The sequence below is a fragment of the Mobula hypostoma genome, chromosome 2, assembly GCF_963921235.1.
Source record: "Mobula hypostoma chromosome 2, sMobHyp1.1, whole genome shotgun sequence".
NCBI lineage: Eukaryota > Metazoa > Chordata > Chondrichthyes > Myliobatiformes > Myliobatidae > Mobula > Mobula hypostoma.
In genome coordinates, this window is record NC_086098.1 from 183,592,256 (window position 1) to 183,603,394 (window position 11,139).

Consider the following 11,139-nt stretch of genomic DNA (forward strand, 5'->3'; position numbering starts at 1 on the left):
GAACATGTATCTGAAGGGGCTAAATTTTAAGATGACTGGAGAAAAATGTTTTTAAACACAGAGTGTGCTGGGTGCATGGATGTGTGGAATGTGTTGCCAGGGGGTCTGGTAGACACAGGTGCATTAGGACATTTGAGAAACTCTTAGATAGGCACAAGGATGATAGAAAAATGCAGAGCTATGTAGGCAGGAGGGGTAGATTGATCTCAGGGTAAATTTAAGGTCAACACGACATTGTGGGCTGAACTCACTCTCAGCTCCACATGTATATAGCTAGGGTGCCCAAGACTTTTGTACAGTACTGAATTTGTCAACATGGAGCAGAGAGCGAGTTTGTAAGTCTGATGGGAACAAAGGATATTGGGAATGGCAAGGGTGAAGCGCCGTGAGAGCAGAGGAGAACAGGTAGCAGAGAAGGAGTGCCAGGGCTGGGGTTGACGTGGATGCAAACACACTCAAGATCATTTAATTGCAAACAAATGGTTTATTGATCATTACAGAATGTCTTTCTAGTGCTTCCCACTCCTTCCCCTCTCCCTTCCTCTTTTCCCAACCATGATTCCCCTCTCCCTGTCCTCTTCCCACTCTCTGTTCACAATAGAGACCCATATCAGAATCAGGTTTATCATCACTCACATATGTCATTAAATTTATTTTTTGCAATAGCAGCAGTACAGTGCAATACATAAAGTTACTTCAGTATTGTGCAAAGATCTTAGGCACCCTACTATATATATGCCCAAGATTTCAGCACAGTACTGTGTTCTCTGTATATTCCGCTTTGTGTATTCCATGACATAGAGGAAGTCCATCTCAGAATATTGTGTCAATGCGGGCTCACAATGCAGTCTAATCCCACTAATTTTCCCAGAAACCTATTCTACCTACATTTTAATCAGCATTGTGCCCTCCCAGAGCTGCTAAAACAAAAATATTCATCACCATCATTATGTGCTGTGTTGTATATTGTGGGCAATTATGGTCTCATGACTATGATTGTTCTTGACCAATTTTTCTACTGAAGTGGTTTGCTATTGCCTTCTTCTGGGCAATGTCATTACAAGATGGGTGACCCCAGCCATTATCAATACTCTTCAGACATTGTCTGCCTGGTGTCAGTAGTTGCATAACCAGGACTTGTGATATGCACCAGCTGCTTGTATGATCATCCACCATCTGCTCCCATGGCTTCATGTGACCCTGATCGGCGTGGGGGGAGGTGCTAAGCAGGTGCTACACCTTGCCCAAGGTTGACCTGCAGGCTAGCAGAGGGAAGGAGCACCTTACACCTCCTTTGGTAGAGGCACATCTCCACCCCACCACCCTAACAAAACTATCGGGGTAAATTTAATATCCTTAAAGGGGTGCACAGCATTCTGGCTGAGTGGATCAGCCATCTGTTACAGAGCCTGTCCAGTTCAACATTAAACCAATGGAAATTAAACTGAGGGAAAAAATAGTTTATGATGAGTCTTAAAGATTAAAAATTGAGTTCAAATGTTAAAGGAAAATTGAAGAATGTTTAAATTTTGAAAGTTGATGTTACAAGTTGGGATATTCATACAGGGATAATTAGACAAGATGGTGACTCAGCTCAATACAACCCATTTTTGATGAGTAAATTAAAATTATATTATCACTAAACAATCAATGAATCAAACGTAAATTTATCACTGCCCAATATTGTTATAAAGTTACAAAATTATAGAGAGATGTAACATAGAAACTGGCTTTCTGGGCCAACGAGGCCATGATGACTGTGATTATACTAATCCTACCCTAAGATATTTTAAAGATTACCCACCTGTTACAACAACTCAGATGTTCTCTCCCCACACAGTCTGCCCAACCTGTTCGGTATCTCTAGCAATGCACACAGAATGCTTTAGGAACTCAGTAAGTTCGGCAGCATCAATGGAGGGGACTAAACAGTCGACATTTCAGGCAAAACCCTTCAACAGGATTGGAAAGGAAGAGGACAAAAACCAGAATGTGAAGGTGGGTGGCGGATGAGGAATACAAGTTGACAGGTGATAGGTGAGACCAGGTGAAGAGGAAGGTGAGTGACTGGGGGAGGGCCAATGAAGTAAGAAGCTGGGAGGGGATAGGTGGAAGATTTAAAGGCTGAAGAAAGAATCTAATAGGAGAGGATAATGGACCATGGGAGATAGGGAAGGAGGAGAGTACCTAGAAGAAGGTATTTTCAGATAGTTCTTCTTGATTTTTTTTTCCCTCTTGGTAAGAGCCCTCATTCATTTGCAGCTCAGGGGTTTGAAAAGCATCCTGGACAGACCTGGTCCTTACCTGTTCACAGACACACCTTCCTCCACGCTGCAGTTTAAAATTGCTTGCTTTCTCATTTTTTTTTTCAATTCATCTCCCTCTGTACATGTTGCCAGACCTGGTGAGTACATTAGCACTTTCTATTTGTAATTCATTAATCTGTCAAAAAATGGTTGTACTGCTGGTACTGTGTGTTGTTAAGTTACTCTGAAGCACTGGTCACTTTATCAGGTACACCCACTCGTTAATGCAAATATCTCAACAGTCAATCATGTGAAACAACTCAATGCATAAAAGCATGCAGACATGGTCAAGTGGTTCAGTTGTTGTTCAGATCAAATGTCAGAACAGGGGAGAAATATAATCTAAGCGACTTTGATTGTGAATGTTGGTGCCAGATGGGGTGGTTTGAGTATCTTAGAAACTGCTGAGCTTCTCAGATTTTCACAGTACTCTCTAGAGTTTACAGAGAATGGTGCAAAAAACAATTTTAAAAAATCCAGTGAGCAGCAGTTGACTGGGCAAAAACATCTTGTTACTAAGAGTGGTCAGACTGGTCAAGCTAACAGGAAGGTGACAGGAACTCAAATAACCACACGTTACACCAGTGGTGTGCAGAAGATCATCTCCGAATGCACAACACAATGTACCCTGAAGTGGATGGGCTACAGCAGCAGAAACTCATAAACATACAGTACACTCAGTGGCCACTTTATCAAGTACAGGAGGTACCTAATAATGTGGCTTCTCTGTGTATGTGTTTCCCTATCCATTCACACTGTCTTTCCAGTTCAATTCATTGTATGTTGTCCAGAGAATGCTCTTAAGGATGTGGACTATCTCAGATGTGGTTATTAAGAAAATAACCATTGTTTACCTTACACTAAGCGATGACACAGAATTATTAATTACAAGTATACAGTTGGAGTTTACAACATCTTCTTCCTTGATAGGTTACAAGTCTTATCCCAGTCTAAACCAGAATTCACTAATTTGCACAGGGGTTAGGATATAAGGTTAAATGGGAGGAGTGTTTAGAAAGTTTGCCATCTTAGGAATTGTGGATATGTGAATGAGGACAAGGATCTATAGATTCCATCGCTTCCTCACAATGGAAAGGGACACCTCTTGTTATGGTGCGGATCAGGTTCCCTTTAAATTTCCTTTGTTTGTGTTATGATCGGGACCGTTGACTCCTTGTTTCCCTTTAATTCCCTGTTTTCCTGTGTCCCTCGGGCTTGGTGATTAAAGGCAATTTGCTCTCGACTGAACCAGCAGCTTATAAGTCTCCGGCTTTCAGCCGTTTGGGGCGAGAGCATTAACAAAGTCACTGAAGCTAGTGCAAGCCAATGTCATCTGGCCGGAGCCAACTAAGTTTCTTGCCGGAGCAAGCCAAGTCTCCTCCCGAAGCAAGTGCCAGCAATTCAATAGACAATAGACAATAGGTGCAGAAGTAGACCATTCGGCCCTTCGAGCCTACACCGCCATTCTGAGATCATGGCTGATCATCTACTATCAATACCTGGTTCCAGCCTTGTCCCCATAACCCTTGATTCCCCTATCCATAAGATACCTATCTAGCTTCTTCTTGAAAGCATCCAGAGAATTGGCCTCCACTGCCTTCTGAGGCAGCGCGTTCCACACCTCCACAACTCTCTGGGAGAAGAAGTTCCTCCTCAACTCTGTCCTAAATGACCTACCCCTTATTCTTAAACCATGCCCTCTGGTACTGGACTCTCCCAGCATCTGGAACATATTTCCTGCCTCTATCTTGTCCAATCCCTTAATAATCTTATATGTCTCAATCAGATCCCCCCTCAATCTCCTTAATTCCAGCGTGTACAAGCCCAGTCTCTCTAACCTCTCTGCGTAAGACAGTCCGGAAATCCCAGGAATTAACCTAGTGAACCTTCCCTTGCCAGAGCGGGTCCGTCAAAGTTAACCCGCCAGGGTGGGTCAAAAGCTCGCTGCCGCTTGGAGCATACTTGGCGCCCAATTATAGTACTGTCTATCGTTGTGTGGTCTCCGTATCCACGTCCTGTGTCTAAAAGGGGTCCTGGCCCTGTACCCTAGACGGGTCCTGACCCTGTGTCAAGAAAAGTCCTGGCTCCATATCCTGTGTCTAATGAGGATTCCCGGCTCAGTGTTTTATGTCCTGTATTTGAGTTCCAAGTATCAAGTCCAGGCTCCGAGGTTCCAAGTATCAAGTCCTGGCTCTGATGTCCGTGTTCCGAGTCCTGGCTCCGTGGTCCGGGTTCTGAGGTCTGATAAATGAACTTGTTTCTTGGAATGGAGGATTTTGTTCAGTAGTGTACTACAGGGCTCAGTGCCCAGACTTTTGTAGGTATCAATTTATAGAAATAATTTGGATGTAAATGCACAAAGCATGATTTAGTATCATTGAGATACAGTGTGGAATAGGCCCTTCTGGCCCTTCAAGCGTGCCACCAGCATCCTCCAATTCAACCATAGCCAAATCACCGGACCATTCACAATGACCAATTAACCCACCAAATGGTACGTCTTCAGACTGTGGGATGAAACTGGAGCACCCAGAGGAAACCCACACGGTCACGGGGAGAACGTACAAACAGGCAGCAGCAGGAATTGAATCCAGGTCACTGGCACTGTAAAGCGTTGTGCTGACCACTACACTACCAATTTTGTGGATGATACCAAATAATTGGTGCTATAGACTGTATAAAAGGTTATGAAATGTCACGAGGTAATCTTGATTAGCTTGATCTGGGCTAAGGACTGGCAAATGCCTATGAATCCAGATCAGCATGAGGTATATCATTTTGGACGATCATACCAGGGTAAGATTTATACAGGAGGGCCTTGAGAAGTATTATGGAACAGAGGGACCTAGAAGCACGAATACAGTTTGGGAAAAGAGCATCTCAGGTAGATAGGATGGGGAAGAAGATGTTTGGTATGCTGGTCTTCATTGGTTGTGACATAGGAGTTGGGAAGTTTTGTTACAGTGACCTATCAGACATTGATGAGGCCACACTTGGAATATTATGTACAGTTCTGGTCACCCCTGTTATAGGAAAGATGCTATTAAACTTAGAAAGAGTGCAGACAAGATTTACAAGGAGAGATTGCGTGAACTAGTTCTTTACTCCCCGTAACCTAGGAGACTCTGGGGTGATCTGATAGAGGTTTTTTTTTAAATCTTAGGGACATAGACAGAGTGAAAACACAGAGTCCTTTTTCCTGGGAATAGGTGCTAAAACAAGAAAGCATAGGTTTAAGATTACTGTAAAAGCGAGAGATTTAAAAGGGATAATGAGGGCAGATTCTTCAAGCAGATGATGGTGTGAGTTACGATGAGATGCCAGAAACAATAGTTCAGACAGACACATTAGCAATGTTTAAAAACCTTTGGATAAGAGCATGTATAGGAGAGGTTTAGAGGCCTGTGGGGGCTAAATGCAGGCAGATGGGCAACACAATTAGAATGGGTGAGTTCATTCTGGCCTGTTTCCCTGCTGTAAACTCTATGGCTTTACAACAAAAAAACTGCTTTAGTAGGGCATAGGAGTTGGGAAGTTATATATGCAAGTCATTGGAGAGGCTACACTTGGAAAATTGTGCACAGTTGTAGTTATGCCCGTGATATGAAAGATGGTGGGGTGGATATATGTCTCTACTAAAGGAGGTGTAAGGCTTGCTTTCCGAAAGCCTGCAGGCCATCCTTGGGCAAGATGTAGCTCCTGCTAGCCCTCCCGATCAGCGTCATGTGAAGCCATGGAAGCAGGCTTGCAAGATGGTCGTATGAGCAGCTGGTGCATTTCACAAGTCCTGGCAATGCGGCAATCTCTGCAGAGTATTGGTAATGGCTAGGGTCAGCTGTCTTGTAATGACACTGCCCAGAAGGCAATGAAAATCATTTCTGCAGGAAAATTTGCCAAGAACAATTATGGTCATACACAATGATCGCTCGCGATATACGACATGGCACTTAACGATGCTGTTGAATAAAATTAAATAAATTCTGGATCTGTTAGAAATGCATGTTCCCATTTGAGGGAGTTAGATATGGCCCTTGTGGCTAAAGGGATCGGGGGTATGGAGGGAAGGCTGGTACAGGGTTCTGAGTTGGATGATCAGCCATGATCATACTGAATGGCAGTGCAGGCTCGAAGGGCCGAATGGCCTACTCCTGCACCTATTTTCTATGTTTCTATGTACAAAACTGTCTTATTGGTGATTTAAGAGGCATTTAGAGGCACATAAAGAGGCAGGGAATGGAGGAGTACTGAACATGTTCAGGCAGCTGGGATTAGTTTAAATTGGAATCATAATCCGTGAGTGGAAGGGCCATGTATTATATAGGAATGAGTTGGAAGAATTGGAAAAAATTGTAACACTCACTAATAAACAATTCTGCAAAGGGAGAAAAAACATTTATACAGCATCTTTAATGCAGTTGTGCATCACAGGGGATTGATAGCAGAACACAAAGACGGATTTGACTAAGTTAGCTGAAGCATTGCCCATAACGGCAAAAGTCAATATTTTAAAATAATCAGTTGAAAATTTCTTTCCAAGATTGGAAAATTTTGATTGAACATTTTTCTATAGTTTTGCTTAACAACAGATACAGTGCTTATTTTTTTTGTGAAATCATCTTCAGATTCAGCCAGTAGTAAAGGGTTGCCAGAGCTCAGGTGAGTACAAAATACTGATTATATTGAAGGAAATGAGCGACTTATGAGAACCCTCGATGAGTTTTCTCAGCTGAAATCACATGACTTGTCCCTCAGAGCAAGCTCTAAGGATTGTCTGGAGCACTGGCCCTTTGACTGAAATTTGGTCATCTTGAAGGGATCCTTTTCAGCCTCTAGTTTGAAATCAGAGGGAATGCATCACATCTATGAACTTTCTTTGTGGATATTTTTCCTTTCATTTACTCATACTTAAAAAGTTACAATTTTAATTGGTTTAACAATATAATAAATGTAATGCACAAGATCCAACTGATCAACTGTAATTATATTCTTTGCATTTTCAATTTCACACCTCTGATATCCTTTTGTCTTCTAGTGACAACAGGCACTTTGGCTGCCTGAGCCTTTCATCGTGTAATTTCTTCCAAAGTCTTTGTCTTTTTAGATCACAGCAATTAAACAAACATTTGTTCTAAAGTACCTTGTTAAATTCCAGTAAAACTCTTTGAGACTTCTTTTGTATTAAAGACACAATATAAAATTGTTGTTCAGTTCTACCCCCGCTTAATTAAATTAACTTAATTTGGATCAGAATAGCCTCAGAATATGGAAATGATTGTGCCAGCAGACACGTTGTGATTGAAAATCGATTAATGTTATTAAACTATTCGCAGTCTGAAATTCTAAAACGAAACCTTCACAAAGACTTCTCTCTAGACTTTGCCTCAGGCACATCTGCTTGCTTAACAGAAAAGTTTGTTTTTCGCAGACATTAATCAGAGTAGTGAGGGCGAAGTGTCTGGGTGATCATTACTGTTTTCTTACGGCACACACAAATGTTTGAGTAATTGTATATCTCAAGGTCAATAAGCAGAATTACAGAACGTCCCCACCCACATTCATCAAAGACATCAGACAGGGAGTCAATGAATAAGGAAGCAGTTACAAAGTAAGACTGGGTGGTAGGGCGATGGAGGAGGCATACGGAGGGCGAAGTAAAACCATAAAGTTAAAATGACCCGTAACATCCCAAGACATATGGGAATGACTAACCATGTTCTGTTCCTTATGACTTCCATATTTTTCCCCAATCTTAGTCTTGTTCCCCCAGTCTTCATACAATTCAGGAATTGTTTTGTGCAATGAGGAAAACACAGCTAATTGCATGATATTTGCAAATTTTGCTGATCTGACAGCAGATGAAATGTCTCACAGTGTGCAGGTTCCTGCAAAACTAATCTTTGAGAGGAGCACAATTATTTTACCTTGATTACAAGATGAAACATGCCCACGTTGCCTAGTCTGCAACACTCTATGAACTAATGATTTCTGAAGCACCTAGAAAGTCTTTGGAAATAAAAAGTGTTTCCTTTTTTTAATTTATTGAAATGCCGACTGAAAGTTACTCCAATCGGATGTGTTGGTAATCAGGCATTTGAATTAATACCCATATTGGATGTGTAAATAACTTTGTAAGCATAAGTACTTCATTTCAATGCATTGTAGTAGTATTGCAAGTGGAACATCAAACTCTGATTAGAATCTCACAAATTTTGCAGATGTATTCATACATGTCAGGAAGACAGTCATAGCAAAGCACTAGCATACAGATAATCCAAGAGACTGAATTTGAAGCACACTTCAAAGAAAACCAGAACAGATAAGGGTTGTGATAATTTAGAAACGTCACATACCTACTCCAGAGCACTTGTTGAAAACAGATTTCATGTACTTTTGTGTAACTTGTACTTTCCAACCAAATCCGAGACAAAGCCCGACTAGATGCATGAAGGCAACAGAATGGCAAAAAACAGTCTTAGCTCATACTTGCCAATCTAGTTTGTGTCTCTTTTCCAGGACTAGCAGCTGCACCAAAGAAAGAAAGGTTCAGTAAACCTGACAGACAGGTTTTGCTATAAGTTTATAACAGGTAAAACTAGTCCCTTCAATATTATTTAACTTCTTAATAAATGTTTCCTTTGTAAGCTTGAGTCTATTTTCTCCAAGATACTTTTTTGTCTGAAAGCATTTATTTTTTTCTGTAAAAAGAACCTTTTTGCTCTTTATTTATATCTCCCAGTGCCCTATTAATTCGCCCTATTAAGTGGGTTGTTCCAAGTGTCTAATTGGACTGAATCCACTCGATGTTCTTTAATCCATTTCAGACGTGGATGCCACCTTCATTTGGTTTGTGCAGCTGCTGTTAAGGCTTTGTTTGCTCCATTTTGCTCGGAAGATAGTAGATTTGCTAATAGTTTGTACAAAATCTAAAACTGGCTTATTATAGCATTCTCTAAACTACACAGAATTCAGCATGCTTGGGCATGGTTGAAAATGGATCCAATAGGAGTGGAATTTATAATATTTATCAGATGATCAAATGCTGCTGACTCCTCTGGAAATATTCAGCACAATCAACTGACATTTGACCATACGTGACATTTGGGAAGATGTTGGAGTAGCTTTGATAAAGTCAACTGATAACACTATGAATTTGAACCTTGAACTATATACATGCCAGTAGTTAGTTACTCTGTTACTCTACAGAACAGAAATGACTGATTTATTGTTATTCTGAGCTAATATCTAATATCTATTGAATCCTACTGAGTACTGAGAGGCTTCTTACTGGAGAAGGGTTACAGCTCGAAATGTCAATTTTTAATTCATTTCCATAGATGCTGTCTGACTTGCTGAATTCCTGCAGTATTTTGTGTGTGTTGCTCAAGATTTTCAGCATCTACAGATTCTCCTGTGTTCAGAATACAGTATTGAAAGGCCTGGTTAGAGTGGACCTGAAGGGGATGGCTCCAGTAGTGGGAGAGTCTAGAACCAGAGGGCACAGCCTCGGAATGCAAGGATGTCCCTTTAGAACCATAGAACACTACAGCACAGAAAACAGGCCATTCGGCCCTTCTAGTCTGTGCCAAAACATTATTCCGCTAGCCCCATTGACCTGCTTCCAGTCCATAACCCTCCAGACCTCTCCCAGCCATGTACTTATCCAATTTATTCTTGAAACTTAAGAGTGAGCCTGCCTTTACCACGTCAGATGGCAGCTCATTCCACACACCCACCACTCTCTGAGTGAAGAAGTTCCCCCTAATGTTCCTCCTAAACTTTTCCCCTTTCACCCTAAAGCCATGTCCTCTCATATTTATCTCTCCTAATCTAACTGGAAAGGGCCTATTCACATTTACTCTTTCTATACCCCTCATAATCTTGTAAATCTCTATCACATCTCCCATCATTCTTCTATGCTCCAAGGAATAAAGTCCTAACCTGTTCAATCTTTCTCTATAACTCAACTTCTGAAGACCCGGTAACATCCTAGTAAATCTTCCCTGCATTCTTTCAATCTTACTGATATCCTTCCTGTAGTAAGGTGAACAGAACTGTACACAATACTCCAAATTTGTCCTTACCAATGTCTTATACAACCTCCCCATTTAGAACAGAGATGAGGTGGAATTTCTTTAGCCAGAGGTGGTGAATCCATGGAATTCATTGCCACAGATGGCCGGGGAGGCATTGCATGGTTAAAGTGGAGGTTGGTAGGTACTTAATTAGAAAGAGCATCGAAGCTTATAGGGAGAAGGCAGGAAACGGGGTTGACAGGGAAAATAAAACAGCCCTTATTGAATGGCAGAGCATACTCAATGGGCTGAATGGCCTAATTCTACTCCTGTGTTTTAGGGTTTATATGCAGAACAAGTAAGAAAGATGAATACTGGGAGCCATAACCTTGAAGAACAGGTGACACGTTCTCAATGAAATTATAGCAGTCAAATCAAAATAAATTAAGAATAGAAACATAGAGTATTATAGCAAAGAAACAGACTTTTTGGCCCATCTAGTCCACGTTGACATGTTCTTCCGTCTAGTCCCATCTACCTGCATAAAGTAATGCTTTGTTGAACTGCAATTGTATATTTATTTATTTATTGAGATACAGGGCAGAGAAGGTCCTTCTGACCCTTTAATCTCCGCCGCCCAGCAATCCTCCGGTTTAATCAACGATGGGACTTGAACTCGGATTGCCTGTACTGTAAAGTGTTGTGCTAACCACAACACTGCTGTACCACCCCTCCATTACAAAAGACTCACACTTCGACATGAAGTTAATAATTTAAAAATAATCAGGTAGGGGAATGTGTACGAGGGTGATTGATAAGTT

At 41.3% G+C, this 11,139-nt stretch overlaps 1 protein-coding gene across 6 annotated transcripts in view; it reads right to left on the reverse strand.

Annotated features, from left to right (window-relative positions):
- The window catches only part of rbbp8l (retinoblastoma binding protein 8-like), a 93,928-nt gene extending 85,117 nt beyond the window's left edge, over nt 1-8,811 (reverse strand). For 5 of the 6 annotated variants that reach the window (XM_063041229.1, XM_063041231.1, XM_063041226.1 and 2 more), the window contains exon 1: nt 8,657-8,811. The gene's annotated coding sequence lies outside the window, so the exon portion shown is untranslated. The remainder of the gene's footprint in view (nt 1-8,656) is intronic. The other variant, XM_063041228.1, reaches the window with a different exon arrangement.
- Nucleotides 8,812-11,139: the final 2,328 nt, after the last annotated feature.